At 41.8% G+C, this 18,639-nt stretch overlaps 1 protein-coding gene and 1 long non-coding RNA gene across 2 annotated transcripts in view; one reads left to right on the plus strand and one right to left on the minus strand.

Moving 5' to 3' along the window:
• CHSY1 (chondroitin sulfate synthase 1) overlaps positions 1-18,639 on the minus strand; it is a 100,908-nt gene that overhangs the window by 45,449 nt on the left and 36,820 nt on the right. The gene's annotated exons all lie outside the window — the stretch shown is intronic.
• Positions 58-18,351, plus strand: LOC142818293 (uncharacterized). The gene is made up of 3 exons (XR_012895699.2): positions 58-181; positions 12,872-13,079; positions 18,216-18,351. It is a non-coding gene; the product is annotated as an uncharacterized LOC142818293 (long non-coding RNA).

Below are 18,639 nucleotides of genomic sequence, written 5' to 3' on the forward strand. Positions count from 1 at the left end.
AGGAATTAATCTTCATATTAAATAGAATGTTTAGGCAGAATTCTGAAAAACAACTTTGCCACTATGACTAGTAAAGAGCGGTTTCTAATAAAGCCAGTGTAAAGGACTGAAGACCCCAATTTCACTCAACAGTCATTTCCCAGGGTATCATTTGTGAGCCCTGTTGAAGACATCTTATCAGGTTGGTACAGTGGGTCCCAGATTTGATTGACTTGCTTTGTAACCCATTTTAAGCAAAGGGTCTGGAAAAAAGTGTATTTAATTGTCTACATATCTCCAGTATTTTATGCCTCCTACATATCACCTTGCAAAGACACAAGCAGGGCCAATATAAGAGCAATATAAGCAAGCAATATAAGAGCAATATAAGCAAGCAATATAAGAGCAATATAAGCAAGCCATACAAGTGACCAGGTGACACTGAGATGGTAAGAACAGAAAGATGGTTTCCAGAGTCTAAAAAGTTTTTCTAAATGAGAAGCTTTACATTGTATTTACATGTCTGAAAATGGGAAAGCATTAGGCCATAATTTAAAACTGCTTAAAAAAATGAGGATGCCTGATATTCTTAAAGAGCCATTGCTTCATGACAAGTCTAAATGCCTCCTAAACAGAAGTTGGTTAAACCTCAAATAGCTACAGAAACTAGTGTTTAAAGAGAGACTGTTCTTTCTGTAGCCAGGTTGATGAAACACGGCTGAACGTTAGTGTAGAATGAGATCGGTATGGCTATTTTGAGGCGAGTCATTTCTGAGCATACATATTTAGTAAATTAGTTATTCCGCGTCATTATTCCCATTTTAAACCAATACATAAATGGTTTTGCTCAGACAATTTTTAGGTTAACCTGAACTATTTTCCTGCTACATGAAATTCTAGCAATGGGAAGTGGTAATTCGCCCATTTATTAAAAAAATACAAGCTATACTGGCATTAGAGTTCATATTTTTTGCAAGATTTTAGCTCACTCTACAATCTGTTCTCCAAAAAAAAAATTTCAGACTTCAGACATATTCTGTACAAGAATCCAGTAGCTTCAACTCTTCTCGTAGGGACCAGTCTGCATTAACAAATAAATTGTCCAATTCATATTTCCAAACATTACAAACCGATTTCTAACTACACAGCTTGCTACAATGCCTCTTCTGCATCTGACATCACACAGCTTATTGAAAGTGTTCTGAGACAAACACCCATACATTGGGAAATGATGCAGCTTCAGCTCTCCTTACAAAAGGGGCCTGAAAGTCAGGAAACCGTTAATAGCAACCTGGGCAGGATACTCATAGGCATCTAAATTCTCTGACTTTCAATGGACGTGGAGGTGCTTACTCCACTTAAGACAACTTTGGGCTGGTCTGCATGGGGAAAAGCCCCCACTAATTATTATGTGCAAACATCTCATGTTGATACTCTTAAATGCATGAGAAGGCAATGCACACAAAGGCATTAATACACTTTGGAAAAACCTGAGGGTATTCTTAGTGCTCAGAAAGTGTCCACATGGGGCGATAACATGGAATACCTAGTACACTTAAAACAAAACTCCGGTCATCTGAAATGGGCTGTGCCCACAAAAGCTCATGAATACCATCTACGCGTTTTGTTAGTCTATAAAATACTACCAGACCATTTGGGTTTTTTTAGGTTTATCCTGTACAGACTAACTCGGCTACCCTTGAAGCTTTAAATTTACAGCTCAGCTTACTGCACACTAGCTTCCCTGGGTAGACAAAACCCTTAAAAATCCTAGCTCTGGTCCTGCTGTTTGGAGCTTGATAACTAGAAGATGCTTAACAGAAAAATGAAATTTTTAACTCATCTGGATATAAGGCATTTAATTTACTGCCCATGGTGAATATGTATAAAAAATGCTATGGAATGCTTTTGGCATGTGGGAGGCAGTAGGGTCGGGGGAGAAACCTACTGCTAGTATTTAAATCCCTTTGTTCCGCTAAGTATGCTAGACACAGAATATAGTTAGTGACAGAAAAAAACCTCTTCATAGCATATTTCCTTCTCAGCAACATCAGATAAGTGTCACTAAAGCACTAATAGGAATCACACTCTGCAAGATTTGATATGAAAAAGATGTCTGCCCATTTTAGAAACCATTAGCTTTGCCATTTCCTCAGAACATCTGTATTCATTTCTCTTATGACCAAAAAAAAAATACAATTTTGAAATCCAGCCTCTCAAATACAATAATCCCCCTGAAAGTGAAAAGCATGTACTGCAACAACAACCCATCACAACTGGAGAAAGGCACCTACGCAACTCTGCATTCACATGACAGCAGCACCAGAGATTAGCAAGTTCTGAAAGTCTCCAACATCTGTGAGGGTGCGCACGACAACAAGTGGGGGATACCAAGGCTCTCTAGGCCAGTCTACAACTTCTGAACCACATTACTAATTCCTTTGGTCCTGTTTGCAACAATATCCAGAACAGTGCTGGAAATGAGCTCAGAACACAGCGGCGCTAGAAGACTGAAATGTGCACAACGCCCTCGAAAAACCTATTTTGATTAAATGCCTAAGTGGGAGTGGACTTCTTTTGGGAAAGGAAACAGCTTCAAACAGGAGTGGCTGTGCATTTCTGAAAACATGTCTCTGGGACAGAGGTGGGGAACCTTTTCTGGGTCAGGGGTCACTGACCCCAGAAAAGTCAGATGGGGGCTGCACACAAGTGAGAAGGAAAAAAACCCACCCTCACTGACATGACCCCCGACTGAGGAGACAGACACTCCTCACATTCCCCTCACACCAGAGCCTGGGGCGGGCGGGCAGGCTAGTAGATTGTGTGCTCCAGCCCCATGGTGGAGTAGCGGGTGGGCTTGAGCACCAGTGCATGCTCCCCAGTGCTGGGGAAGGGGATCCCTGAAACTCAGGAGCCGAATATATGCAAACCTGGGGCCACATCTGGTCCCCGGGCCTGAGGTTCCCCACCCCTGCTCTAGGATAACCAACAGCTGGCAAAGAGCAGTTGTGCCTCAATTGGGTTCAAGGTATGTAGATAGGATTCTCCCATGATGATGCATTCAAAAAAGAGAGACCATTTTAAAGCTTAGAATTACTGAATTAAATATAATGCCCATAGAAGGGGAAATAAAAAAACTTGAAAAAATTCAGAAGCACACTGCAGAGCCATAACCATGTCTTGAATTTGTTCATCTAAATGGAAGCTGCTCTAATTCAATTAACAAAGTACCCGGCATTTCTTCCTTCACTCACCTAACTTCAGGGACACATTTTTGAAGATCTTGAATAAAAAAAAAATTTCAAGAAAACACAGGTGACTTTCAAGACTCAGTCCCATTGATTCTCAGAGCACAAAGCACTTCTGAAAATTTCACAGTGCTATTTGCATTGTAGCTCAGAGACAGACCAGTCTATGTGAACTGCTTCAATAAGTTTCATTAGATTCAGAAGGGCATTCAGTTTGGCAAAAACTGCTTATTAATACAGCATGGCCACAAACAGAAAACCAGTAAGAGTCACAACATACTGCAACAGCAAGAAATGAGTCTCCTTGGGTTGTCACATGCTCATTCTGGTTGGCTTATGGAAGGGAACAAATTAAAAGCTGTGTTGGAAGAGTTATTTTTATGGCAGTGTTTTGTAACTACGACGGACAAAATTTAGTTCTAAAAAATCAGAATGTGAGAAAAAACACTAATAGCCTAACAATCAAAAAAAATAGAGGCTTGGGTTTTTCTGTATAGTTCCCTACTCCCCAAAGTTGTGATTAAGAATGTGGTTTGTCAGGTAATAGCAAAAAGCTGGCGAGTAGGAGCATGGAGGTTTCACATCAGCTGCTTATTTGGGGCTGTGGTGGGGAGGGGAAGGGGAAGCCACACACAGAGTGACACATCAGCACAGCATTTCTCATGACTGACAGGCCAAGACACACTGTAATTTTGGCTGGGACTGTTCAAAACTCCCCATGCAACCACAAATGCACCATGGTTAGAATTCACAGAAAGAATCTTGTTAGTCCAGTTTGGAGTAGAGACTGTTAGCACTGATCACATTCTCCTAGGCTAGGCATGGGATCGGCACAGATACAACAGCTGGAGAAGAGAAGGTTGTCAGCAAGAAGTTCTCTGTGAAGACTCTCAGCTCTACAGTAGCCCTAATTTGCTGGCTTTTAGACATGCTGCTAGAGCCTTCTCTTTCTCCCCCTCGCATCCCCAGTACTTAGGGAGAGGTTTTATTAAATACATCTGCTCTAGATGGATTATTAGATTTGTTAGCAGCAGATATTTATTAGAGCAGCAATTTTCAAACTACAGGTCACACCCCAGGACTGAGTCGTGGAATGTCAGGCACTGGGCCTCACTGCTACAGGGTGATCGGGTGACCAGTGGGGGTGCTAAGGCAGCTACCTGCCTGTCCTGGCACCACAGACTGCGCTGTGCCCCAGAAGCAGATGGCAGCAGACCCAATTCCTAGAAGGATGGAAGGGGCACTGAGCACTAGCTTCACACTCCCATTGGCTGGGAACCTGTTGCTGGTTGCTTCTGGGGCACAGCATGATCTGGAGTGTCAGGAGACACAGGAAGCTGCCTTAACACCCCACTGTATTGCTGACTGGGAGCCACTCAAGGTAAGCCCCTCCGCCTCCAGCTGGAGGCCCCTCCTAGGCCCCAAAGTTCCCACAAAAACAGTCACACTGGGTCAGACCAAAGATTCATCTAGCTCAGTATCCTGTCTGCCAACAGAGGCCACTACTAGATACCCCAGAGGAAGTGAACAGAACAGGGAATCTTCAAGCAATCCCTCTCCAATCACCCATTCCCAGCCTCTGACAGAGGCTAGGGACACCATTCCTACCCATCCTGGCTAATAGCCATTGAAGGACCTAACCTCCATGAATTTATCTAATTCTTTCTTGAACCCTATTAAAGTCCTGGTCTTCAGAACATACTCCGGTAAGGAGTTCCACAGGCCTGCTATGCACTGTGTGAAGAAAAACTTCCTTTTGTTTGTGTTAAACCAGCTACCTATTAATTTCATTTGGTGACCCTTAGTTCTTATGTTATAGGAACAAGGAAATAATTTTTCCACACCAATCATGATTTTATACCTCCATCATATCCCCCCATCCCTTAGTCTCCCCTCTTTTCTAAGCTGAAAAGTCCCAGTCTTTTTAAACTCTCTCCATATGGGACCCATTCCAAACCCCTAATCATTTTTGTTACCCTTTTCTGAACCTTTTCCAATGCCAGTATCTCTTTTTTGAGATGAGGCATCCACATCTGTACACAATATTCAAGATGAGGGTGTACCATGGTTTTATATGGAAGCAATAACATGTTCTATGTCTTATTCTCTATCCCTTTTTTAATGATTCTTAATATTGTTTGCTTTTCTGACTGCGGCTACACATTGAGTGGATGTTTTCAGAGAACTATACACAATGACTCCAAGATCTCTCTCTGAGTAGTTATAACTAAATGAATCCCCATCATATCGTATGTATAGTTGGGATTATTTTTTCCAGGGTTCATTAGTTTACATTTATCAACATTACATTTCACTTGCCATTTTGTTACCCAATCACTTAGTTTTGTAAGATCTTTTTGAAGCTCTTCATAGGCTGCTTTGGTCTTAACTATCTTGAGCAGTTTAGTATCATCTGCAAATTTTGCCACCTCAGTTTACCTTTCTCCAGATCACTTATAAATACGTTGAATAGGATTGGTCCCAGTATGAACCCTGGGGAAACACCACTAGTTACCATTCTCCACTCTCAAAACTTACCATTTATTCCTACCCTTTTTTTTCCTGTCTTAACAAGTTATCAATCCATGAGAGGACCTTCCCTCTTATCACATGACAACTAATTTTACTTAAAAGCCTTTGGTGAGGAACCTTGTCAAAGGCTTTCTGGAAATCTAAGTGCACTATAGCTGCTGGATGCCCCTTGTCCACATTTGTTGACTCCCTCAAAGAACTCTAGTAGATAAGGTTGCCAGATGGTTTAACAAAAAAATACCGAACCCTCCTCCCCCCCAAAAAAACACCGGGAAAAAATTCTGTCGAGGAAAAAAAAAGGGGGGGGGGGGGGCAAGACCAAAGTTGTTAAACAAAACACTCCCAGAACAGAATTGTGGGAGCAAAAAATAAATAAATACATATTTAAAAAAAGGAGGCTGTCCCTTTAAGATGGCTGTCATCTTAGGCGCCATTTTTAAAATCTCACAGTTCCACCCAGTAAGCACAGGGCAGGGGTCGTTGGGGGGTGGTGTGTGTGCGCACACAGGAGCAGCTTCGCAAGCTGCACTTCTGGGGGGCAAGAGCCGCGGGTTGGCCATGACTGGTGTTGAGGGAGGCATCATGTGGGGCCAGCTCCCAGGTCTCTGCTGGTCACATGGGCCAGAGCAGCGTGCACTCAGCCCCCTCCTGACATCCTTCACTATGACTCTGCTGTGCTCCTTACTCCCCCACGCCCGCCAGATGTGGCAGGGGAAAATTTTCCCCACCGGGCTTCCAGCCGAGGGAAACAGGAAATACCAGACATTTCACATGTCCCGTATTTCCTGTTTTTTACACTGGACAGAGCCTGCAAATACCGGACACCTGGCAGCCCTACTAGTAGATAGATTAGCAAGGGATTATTTCTCTTTACAGAAACCATGTTGACTATTCCCCAACAAATTATGTTCATCTATGTGTCTAATTTTATTGTTTATTATAGTTTCAACTAATTTGCCTGGTACTGATAGATTTACTGGTCTATAATTGCCCGAATCAACACTAGAGCCCTTTTTAAACAATGGTGTCACGTTAGCGATCTTCTAGTCATTAGGTATACAAACTGATTTAAAGGACAGGTTACAAACTACAGTAAATAGTTCTGTAATTTCACATTTGAGTTCTTTCAGAACACTTGGGTGAACGCCATCTGGTCCTGGTGACTTGTTACTGTTAAGTTTATCAGTTTGTTCCAAAACTTTCTCTAATGACACCTGAATCTGGGATAATTCCTCAAAATTTGTCACCTAAAAAGAATGGCTCAGGTTTGGGAATCTCCCTGACATCCTCGGCTGTGAAAACTGAAGCAAAGAACTCAGTTTCTCTGCAATGACCTTATTGTCTTCAGTGCTCCTTCGGCATCTTGATCGTCCAGGGGCACCACTGGTTATTTATAATAGGCTTCCTGCTTCTGATGTACTTAAACATTTTGCTATTACATTTGAGTTTTTACTAGCTTTTCTTATTATATTTTTTACACCTAATTTGATTAACTTTATATTCCTTTCTGTTTTCCTCATTAGGATTTAATTTCCACTTTTTAAACGATGCCTTTTTATCTCTCACTGCTTCTTTTACTTGGTTAAGCCAAGCCACAGTGGCACTTTTTTGGTTTTCTTACTTTTTTAAATTTAGGGTATACATTTAAGTTGGGCCTCGATTATGATGTATTTGAAAAGTTTCCATGAAGATGGACTTTTGTGTCTGTATCTTTTAATTTCTGTTAAACTAACCTCCTCATTTTTGTGTAGTTCCCCTTTCTGAAATTAAATGCCAGTGTTGGGCTGCTAAGGTGTCTTTCCCACCACAGGGATGTTAAATTTTATTACATTATGGTCAATATTTTTAAACAGTCCAGTTACACTTATCCCTTGGACAAGATCCTGTGCTCCACTTCCGACTAAATCAAGAATCTCATCGTCAACCCCACTCTGGAGCCCAGACTCTAGTCAAATTATGCTGCAAGATGGACATCAACAATTTTCTTCAACTGGGTCATGAGAAAAAAAAAGTTTAAAAACCACTGTATTACAGGAGGATGCTTCATGAAGTATGAAAATGAAACAATTACAGCATTACATGAGGAATTACTAGCAAAGTCATAATTCACTGTTTCCAAAAACAGGAACGTGTTCCTAACAGTAAATAAATTACTGGGCGTCTTCAATGGCTAGCTGTATATGGTGTGAAAAGCTTTCTACCAAAAGGTTTCACATGAATAAGAGCTGGGGTTTTTCATTATGATGAAGCACATGTAATGGAAGCAGTTTTGATCAAACAGAGAAAGGCAAAGCAAACATCTGGGTGAAGTCATCTTTAAGAAGATGAGTTGTACCTCTGCTTCAGAATGAAACATGTTTTCTATAAACCAAATATAAACCATGTTTTCTATAAACCAAAAGGCTGCTGCAATACTCTGTACTATTGTTATCACCCAGTTTTCAAATGTTGTTGATGAGATTTTCTGAGTCAGGCGTGGCCAACCCGTGGCTTGTGAGCCTCATGAGACTCTTCCCCCCAGCCCCCACCGGTGCTGCATGCGAAGCCGCCCCCAAGGCTCACAAAGCTGCCCTCATGCTCCCTGAATGCAGCCCACATCTTCTGGCTCCCCTATGCTCCCCTATGATTCATTTTGCTGAATCAAAATGGCGGATGCAATATGGTGGCCACAGCCACCAACTGGCGCCTGCTGAGGCCAAAAAGCCTTCTTAAACTGACACCTCCCTAAAGACTTTCTGTTAAGAGACTAAATGGCTCCAAAAAAACCTCAACCAACTTTTAAATGTTAACATGCCTTTGAACAATTACACACTCAGAGAGAAGTGCAGTAAAAAAGCTCTGCAAGACATTTCAATATACATAAATAAATATAAATCCACATAAATCACTTAAACAAAGGCAGATGCAAAATAAATATGCAGTGTCAACCTCTTTCATCCACTCTCTCTTCCCCAAATTGTGTGCAGTACCAGTCATTATCAAACATGTGTTTGAGTTAATGTGTCCCCCACATCAGAGGCTATTAATGTGAGGGAATGGCAGCCACCACTCAAGACAACAGCATTCATGCCAATGGCAGAAGTGTAAGAATAAATGCAGACAGCATCAGTTTTATTCTTTGAAACCTTCAGAAAGAAAAAACTTCACTTCTTACTTGTAGTTATTTTAGAGGGAAAGTGAAAGCAACTGAAAGGTTGTCAAGTTTTATATGACATGTAGGAGCACACAAATACAAATACACACTCACTCTCACTTATGAAAATTGGAAGAATGAATGCACCAAAAGTTACTTTGGAATTAAATGTTGTGAAGCATCTGACTTCAATATAGTATACGTTTTAACTTGGAATTTCTTTGCTTCTGTGCTTCCCTTTCGTTCTGCATCCAGGAATTGCAGGGTATGAGCTCAGTTTGCTACGTTGCATAGACTGCATGTAATGAAATACCTTAGAACCACAGGGTGTGTTCAAGGCAACGTGGAATCCTCAGCTGGCTTTTCATTTACTTTTTCCTCAATAAGTCATTTTGGATACATTTACTGTATTTTAAAAGGACAGGAACGAAAAAGAACCAAGAACAGCTAGATGCCACTGTGCTGTGGCAAGCATATTACCAGGCACAAACATATCATCAATTACTAGCAGAATGGTTCAGGGCAAGAGCTAGCAAGCATATATTTATGCAGAAAGATACATGAATGACATAAGACTGGTGATGCAACCCTAACAAATGCCAATACACAATCAACCTACATAAAACGTTCTCAACAGGGTTTACATAGCTGTGATTATCTTTTCCTGACATTTCATTTGGGAGGGCACCAGGAGAGGATACTTGGAGGCAGGCTGGTCTCAGTGGGCCTGATATAAAATAGCGTCAAAGCCTGGGTCTACTGAAGAAACAGCACAGAGAAGTGTCAGAATGCTGCCACTTGGTAACGGTGGTTACAGCCTTTCTTAATACCACCTAATGTTGGGCCTGGAAAAACATTGGGGGGGGGCGCAGCCCAGGGGTTAAGAGGAAAGAGAGAATCTTACTTCCTGCACGTCCCCTGTCTGAGGACATCTCTTCTCTTGATGGGGAAACTCTGGAAGAGTACAAGCATTCCTTCTAGGGATGTAAAATCCTGTTTAATTGGTTAACCAGTTAAAGTCAGAGCAGCTGCCTACCCATGCCCAGTAAGCCTCATCAGTTAAGGGTGAGGCTTACGGGTTAACCATTCACATCCCTAGTTCCTTCCTTCCTTCAGGCACATTTGACAGCTAAGGTGCTGGGGGCCATATGAGTTCCCTTGAGAGTCAGAGGCTTTCCTTGTAGAGGTGTTAGACATACTATTCCCAAATTTTCACTGGTACCAGTAATTGTCTGCCCAGCTGTGGGCCATTTAAGATCTGTTTCAACAGGACTGGTCTCAGAGGAGAGTGTGGAGACAGGTGGACCAAGCATCAAGATAATGGGAAAGCACATAAGCAGAACTAGTCACTAGTCAGAGAGCTGATCAGCTCATGTAGAAGGCTCTGGTTTGTACCAGGTGTAACAGCGTGGAAAAAACCTTAAGATTCCACCCATCTTTCTCGCTCCCCTCCCATGCACTTTTCAGAAGAGGGATGGCACTCCTTGTTGGGCACATACATCAGCTTCCAACCGGACAGCCAAGAAAATGTATTCCCACGGGTGGCAACTGGAGTTATTTAAAGACTTGCTTGAAAACATTAAATCCTCTTTATGCATTAAAAAAGGATACTGGTTATGTAGCGCTGCTTGCTGAGTGCCCCATCATAATTGAGGCATCTTATATGATTATTATTCTACCCATAAAGCAAGAGTTTAATAACCAACCAACTCAAGGAATTAACATCTCTGAAGGTGAATGCTATCTGACCAAAGGTAAACAAAATTTAGATAGTTTTGACCTCACTAGAATCCTGCTGGCTCCGGATGGCATGTTGTACATTGATGTTATTCATACCCCTCTGAAAGGTGTAATATTCTCATTACAGCTAAGGATACTGAAAACGGATACAAAAGACAATCTTTACTGGGGCTCTTTACTTGTCAGGCATTTTAAGAGACTCAGAAAAGTGGGGTAATCCTGAAAGAAAGCTCCCAAAACTAAAAACAGAACTATATTTTAAATGGCATTTTTAAAAAATATATAAATAAATACATAAAATGTATACATAAATAAATATAAAACAAAATATAAATCCAAAGCCTAGGAAGAGAGAATTTGTTATTTGTTAACCTGCAGCCTTGAATCTGTTAGACTATAGAGAAGGACTCCAGTTTAGAATTTAATTGAAATCTTAACCTCTTACATGGAGAATAGGTTAACACAAATGTGTTTAAAACAGATGTCTCAACTTTCTTTGGGGTGTAACAAATGAGAGTTCTTAGGAACATACACTCTGAAGAGAAGTCTGATCCACCAGCCAGACATGTGCATACTTATTTAGAAAGTCCTTCCTTTGATAAGTGAATGGAATAACTTTTTTAAAAAGGAATTTATATTAAAAATAATCCCAAGTGTGAATTTATATTAGCATCTATTGCATAGTCATTAGCAGTGCTACATGGAGAAGAAAGTTAAAAACACAAGGCTAGAAAGGCAATTCAGGCTTTACTTCTGCCTCTGACAGAGCCAGAGACTTTCTTTTTGATTCCTTAAGTCCTGTGCCTCCATCTACCCCTAAAAAGTGCAGTTTAAGGCGCTTGGAGTTCTTTGGATGGAAGCCACAAGAAATGCATGCACCAGTTTCCAAACTATGGCATTAGATGGAAACATGAGTCAATGTCAATAATGACATGCTGCTACATTCCTAACCACTAAGTTTTCAAAACCAAGCTACCTTTTTCTTACTGAACCCCAGATTATTTTTGACATGGCCTATGCTACAAAAATTAACAGTTTGTAATTCACCAAAAGCAAAGTTCCACAGAGGGAAGCTAAAGTTCAGAACAAGCTTGGGCTTTTTTTTTTTTTAAACCTATAACTACCATGTGGTTTAACTACAGTTAGAGAGCAGGGTATTAAGAGCATCTGTAATCCCACTTACATTACAGCCCCTACGGCGACACCAGTGGAGAATTACAAGAACACAAACTTGATGTAGGTACACTCTGCAAGCTGAGGTTACACAAGAAGTCAAATGCCAAGGTAACACTTTAAAAACAGGTCTCACCCCAATTTAGTTGTAGCTATTCAAAGGCTACACAGATACCAATCACACTTCAAGTAGCCAGAAAGATACTTCATAAGTAGACTAAAAAGATGTGTCAAGACTCGCACTATTGTGATTAAAAAATGTTGCTCCTGGATGTGACTCCCCGCCAAGTGCTATGAGTTATACTGACAGGAGCACCGTTGTGGACACCATTATGTTGTCAGAAGATGCTCTCCAGCTGCTGTTTTAATTATATTGATGGCAGAACTGTCTTCCATTGGCATAGAGTGGCAGCTACATGGGAGATCTTACAGCAGTACAGCTGCATCAGTACAGATGTGCTGCTGTAAGGTCTCTAGTGTAGACATGGACTTTGTTACAATTTCTGACAGCTGTTAACATGAGGTGTAATGAACAGTCAACAGCAGTGGTGGGTAACCTGCAGCCTGCAGGCCTCATGCGGCCCATCGGGATTCTTTGTGTGGCCTGTATGTTATTTTGTTTACTGTCGTCCATGTGTAGGGTTGCCAGATTCCACTGGTCTCCATCAGTGTAGCTTTTTCTTACCGGTGTTATTCAAACGGCACGTACCTAAAGCAAAGGCACATGAAGCGAGGTGTGTGCTCTCTGCACCCAACATTGATGGTGACAGTCGTGCACTCCCTCTGCATCCAAACAAAGTACAGCTACGGTTCCAAATTGACAAATCCCACAAAATTCTAGGTACCCATGTGCAGACAGTAAATCTACTCACTCCCAAGAGACCGTCTTGGTGACAACAAGTTTGCAGCCCACTGGGATGAAGGAGGGCCACTCATGTTGCCCAGTCACTAGCTTGGTTGCCCATCACTAGTCTACAGTACCATACATTTTGACAGGTGTCAGAGAAACTGCTTCTCTCTGCATCCAAAGCAGGACTCACATCTTTTGTCCTGTTGATGTAAACAGGACCAGCCAGAGTTCAATGCCCATTGTAACAAGCATGCCCTGCCAATGAAAGTTGCAAGTTCCTATGCCATGTGTGGAGAAAGGCGTGCCTGTGGGGAGCTGTCAAACAATGCCTTTAGGACCTGAGATTATGCTTCTAGAATCAGAAAAGAGGAAAACAGAAGATACCTCGTTACCATGGATTCTTACCCAACTGTGTAACTAAAAGGTTTGTATAAGGCAGGTAAACCAGCCCAATGTTGGTGAGATTTTCACATTTTGTCAGGTATATCAACACTGATTATATTCAGAACCTAATTCAGCACATGTGCATAAGAATCTGCAGTTAAAGGCAATAGTGTTAACTGACTGTTTCCCAATCTCTATATTATGAGGCTGATATATATGGAAAATAACTGGTAAAGTACATACAGTACCTGATAAAACACATTCATGTGCACAAAAGCCCATACAAAGGCATAGTGCCTGCCCCCAGAAGTTTACCATCTCAGGCCTAGACTCAGCCAGTAGAAGAAGCTGATGCAGGGGATGACCACACAGGGTAAGTCCACAGTGTAATTAGATACCCATGGCTGGTCCGGGCCAGATGATTTGGGCTTGTGGGGCTCAGCCGGAAGGGCTGTTTAATTGCAGAGAAGACTTCCAGGCTCAGGTTGGAACAGGCTCTAGGACCCTGTGAAGTGGGAGGATCCCAGAGCTCAGACTGCAGCCCAAACTTAGAAATCTAAATTGCAGAGAAACCAACCTATAGCCCGTAAAATAGGGGTCAGATGCCACATCAGTGCCCAAACTTGCAAAACCTCACACATGTATGCAGTCCCCCATTGAGCCTGACGGAACTACTCATACAAGCATTTGTAGAATTAGGCCCCAAGGACAGAATCAAAACCATACTATTCATTTTACTATATAAACTAGTGATTCATCTCCCACTGCCCCACCTTGCACTTAATCCATTATCAGATTTTCCTTGCTTTTTTGCAGAAACTAAGCTTTGACACCTGCTTAGTAATTTTAGGAGTTCTGGTGTGAAGTGTTGGAAACCAACGTTTCTGCACTGGTTATCTGGGTCCATTTCCATGGTTTTCCCATTCACTGACAGCATTGAGATATCGCCCAAAGAACCAAAAAAAAAAAAAAAAAAAAAAAAAAACATTCCAAAGTTGCACTTACACCTCAAGTTATTTTGTACACATCAAGTTAAATAACAGTCTAACTACAGCAACCCCCTACACTTCCACCACGGTTGTCAAGAATGCATTTTTTTTTCTGAACAAGAAAGTATTTATGGAATGAGCAGCATGTTAGCACATTTCCATGCTGAACAGTTGCAGGTCTTAACAAAGTGCTCCTTAGTGCTACTGACATTTATTTCATGGCACAATATTGCATACGAATATTTCATCCTAACCTTTCCATCCTAACCTTTCATAGAGGGATGTACTGATTTAACGGAATGGTTTCTTTTTAAGAGGGTTGTCCACTGCACCGTTCTAACCAGTGACTGGTAAAAGCCGATTTCCCTTCAGGTTTTTAAAATTCAGAAAGTATTCTATGGTACTAATTCTTAGTATAAAAGCCCATTTTTCCATGAAAAAGCACTTCTTAGACTAACACTGTTTAAACAAGCAACCAAAAAGATCAATAAATAAAATCTAGAAACAGAAACAGGTAATCTTAGAAATATTTGAAAATCTATGCATATCTCAAAAGTCTGACACATAAAATGGTGTATGTCCTACTGTCTGCTGTCCAGACTTGTTTTAATCCATTTACTGGTTGCAGAATGGAAGAACTCAGTCTTTCCATCAAAGTCCTAGCAGCCTGGGTCAGCCGATCACCCATAAAGTATGGAAGTCAAATTCCATCTCAGTTAAGATAATCAGAACAACAATTATTTTCCAGTGTTGTCACATTCAAGTACAAACACGTTTACCTCTGTGCTCTGGAGATGCAGAAAAGGAGAAGACGACTTGCTGAACAGCATCAGTTACTGTAAATACTACTAAGGAGCAACAGCTCTAGCTAGAACATAGGTAACAAAGAGGGATTTCTTAATTTATTTTTAAAACTCAAGCATTTAAAAACCCTCTGGGGAGACAAGTCACTAATTAAATTGGAGCATATTTTCAGAAGATAACAAAAATAAGAGACACAGTTTACTTAATTAAAAGGTAAATTTACAGGCCGAAAAGAACACAACCTCCCCCTTCTCCCCCCCAAAAAAAATAAACCTCATGCCAGCTACAAATGTACTGGCAACAATTACTTTAAGAAAACAGATCCTAAACTAGTCACCTTTTCAAATGGAAAAGTTTCATTTTTAAACATTCCATTTGATACCAAGCAAGTATTAACAATTACAATCCTTACCCTGCATTCCCCTCACTTAAAAAACCGAACAAACCAAAAAACAAACAGCAAACCCTCCCCAATACCGCCTCCCATGGAAGATGTTATTTTAAGATTTCCTTCAGAAAGAGCTTAACCAGATAAATACTTTTACAAAAATGCTCTAACAGATTAATAATGTGACTCTAAGATAGACAGATATCAGCTCTATCAGACAGAGTTGTTTACAGGTTGTAAGATGTTTGAGAAAGATCAGAGCTCAGAAAAGCACCACACTTTCTGTAGTATGATATCAAACACCAGATCATTCTGTACGGAGTGTGTGAGGGAGGACATATCATTACTACTACAGAAATATTACACCCCCCAAACAGTAGGAAAGACATTCTCACTTTTGTTGAAGGCTCAGTAAATGGGAGCAACTGATGGAGGCTGCTCCTCAAGAAGCTGAAAGGTCATGTCAAAATACAGGGTAGCCAATTAACAAAAATGGATTTGTACCAAAAAAAAACAAAACAAAAAAAAACACCTCACTTTCTACAGCAAAACCTAAAATACAGGGAACAAAAGACAGGAGTATGCAGCACTTTAAAGACTAACAAGATGGTTTATTAGGTGATGAGCTTTCGTGGGACAGACCCTGGAAGTAGGTCTGGCCCACGAAAGCTCATCACCTAATAAACCATCTTGTTAGTCTTTAAAGTGCTGCATAGTACTGACTTTTGTTTCAGCTAGACCAGATTAACACAACTGCATCTCTATCACTAAAATCTAGGGAGGCAGAGGGAAAGGACTCAGTATGTGTACACTGCAGCATAAGCCTGTGCTTTTGCCAGGGCCCAACTCACCCCTGCCCTGGCATTTACACTGTGATAGTACTAACCCTGGGCTCAGACCCATGATCCTAGGACTTGTAGGGTTAGAGGAGCCAAGTTCGAGTTAAGCCAGGATCCAAGGTCACAGCCCTATTGCTTTGCAACGTAAATGCAGCCCTGCTAGACTTGCATCTAAGGAGTGATCTGGAAGTACCTCACAAGTCCATGAGACAACTTCCTTAGTCTTCACTGTCACAACAATCCATACCCGTGGTGGGCAATCTGCAGCCCACGGAGCATATTTTGCTCACTGAGGTGCCACCTGTGGCCCACAGACCTTCTCTTTGCTCCCTTGTCCCACACCTTTCAGGCATTGGGGCCCCGCACTTACCTATTCTCCCCTCCCAGCACATCCAGAGCATCAGGAATCTCCTGATTCGTGCTCCGTCCCGACTCTCTCTTCTTCCCAGAGCTCGAACACCATGAATCCTGATTTGTGGCTGTTCAAGCTCTGAGAGAGAGGGGAGGAGCACAAATCAGGTGATTCCTGGAGCTGGGAGGAGGGAGGGAGGAGTAGGTAAATTTGGGGCTCCAGTGACTCAGTACACAAGGGGTGAGGGGAAAGGGGGCAGAGAGGAGATACGTGGGTCGCAGGTTGCCCACCACTGGATTTCAATCATGTGATCTAGGGTTGTTAGGTGTCTGGTATTGACCCAGACAGTCCAGTATTTTCGCCTCCTGTCCAGTAAAAAAAATTTCAGAAAATACCGGATACCTAAAATGTCCGGTATTTTCTGATTTTTTCCCCAGACACCTGGCAACCCTACAACACACTCGGCAACTGGGTCCAGCCCCCAGCCTCCCTCCTCCAGAACCCCCCGACACTCCCAGCTCCCCTGCTTACCTGGTTCCACAGGGAAGCTGCATTCTGGCTTGATCAAGGAAACAAAATGGCTACCGGCAAAAAAGCCTAAAGACCAAGGGGAAGCAATGCCTTCCCTGGGTCTTAGTGCTCAACCGCTCCCCTGTTCCTATCCCTATTCTGACTCTGCTCGCACTCTGAAAGAGGCCATGCTGTTTTTTTGGGGGTTTTTTTCTTAATAACTTGGAGCCCTTCCCCCCCTTCTCCCAACAACTTTGCCCCCCCCAACAGAATTCCCCCCCCCCCTCCCCCATGAGGTTTTTTTTGAGGGAGGGGATTCGGTATTTTTGGTTAAACCATCTGGCACCCCAACAACCCACTGAGACAAGGAAAGGCCACTGCAGTAAATTGTCCCAGAAACCAGACAAGAGCCCAACAGGATCTTAAAACCAAAATACCCCTCCCAACCCAGCCACAAGACCCACAAGCCCTAGTGGGCCCAACTTTTTGAAAATCAGGAAATAAAAATGTTCATGTTTCTTATAAAGAGTCAGCAGCATGGGGAGAGGGCTGTGTGTAACCGTGAGGGTTAACCCATGAGCCCAGGCACAAGTGTACACAAGAATACATTCACATTCCTACTGTGGACATAAATATACACACTATACTAGTCAGGAAAAGCAGCCTTCATATTTCCACCAGGGTAAAGGCTATGCAAGGAAACAGAGGGGTTTCTCTCTTTTCCCAGGTACTCAAATCACCCACATACCTTGTAGATTAAGAATTCTTGTAGATTAAGAATTCTTCCTAGGACTGTAGTCATTTTTCCCGCTCTCAGTTTTGCTGTCATTTGAGAAACTCTTCTCAAACCACTATGTCTAAAATTACCTTTTCTTTCCACGCATCTCGAACAAACAAAAGCTGGTCTGGATGTTCAAGAGATCCTTCAGTCTGCTCATCATTTATACATAAACCACCAGCTTTTTTCAATTCTAGTCACTCTTTCCTTCATCATTTCCTAACACTGTTTAGCCACTGTAGAGATCTCTTGATGGGCCACAGCTTTCATAAAAGCTGAACCTCTCATCTACACAGCACAGCCTGGGGTATATATATTAAAAAAAATCAATTCAGAATAAAATAGAGGCTTCCAATAGTCTGACTGATGACAGATGAACAAAGCCTTAGCAATGAGAAGTCCAGCTATCAGTTCTGTGATGAACATGCAAAGATTCCTGTAATATTTTTATGAAAAAAAATATTTGACTCGCTTTTCCTCACTCACTCCCTATTGGGTGTTTTTTGTACCATATAGGGAAACGGGTAAGAGTCCTGGAGGCAAGCTTAGGCTAAAATGAACATCTATCAAGAAATGTCAACATAAATGAGAGGAGTCAAGGGAAGGAGGACATGCAGAAGTAGTCTGACTTCACTGGAAACAAAAGAGCAAGGTGTGAACGCATAGACCTAAGAATTCGGCTGACTAAGCAAAGGAGAAAGAGAGATGAAATCTGGGGGTTCTGTATCTGGGGAGCTGGCAATACAGTCAATATGGACTCAAATATTGTGTTTGAGGTAACTAATAAAGTGCTGGCTTGTGTTGTTTTTGTCCATGGTTGCTATCAAACAATGGCTCTTGGGTTGCTTCCTAAAAGGGTGAAATCTAGCAAGAACTGGAGCTCTTTGAAACTCGGAGTAGACACAGCAAGAAACAGAGGGGCTTGAAATCAGTGTCCTAA

The sequence above is a fragment of the Pelodiscus sinensis genome, chromosome 14, assembly GCF_052426305.1.
Source record: "Pelodiscus sinensis isolate ZL-2025 chromosome 14, ASM5242630v1, whole genome shotgun sequence".
NCBI classification, from domain to species: domain Eukaryota; kingdom Metazoa; phylum Chordata; order Testudines; family Trionychidae; genus Pelodiscus; species Pelodiscus sinensis.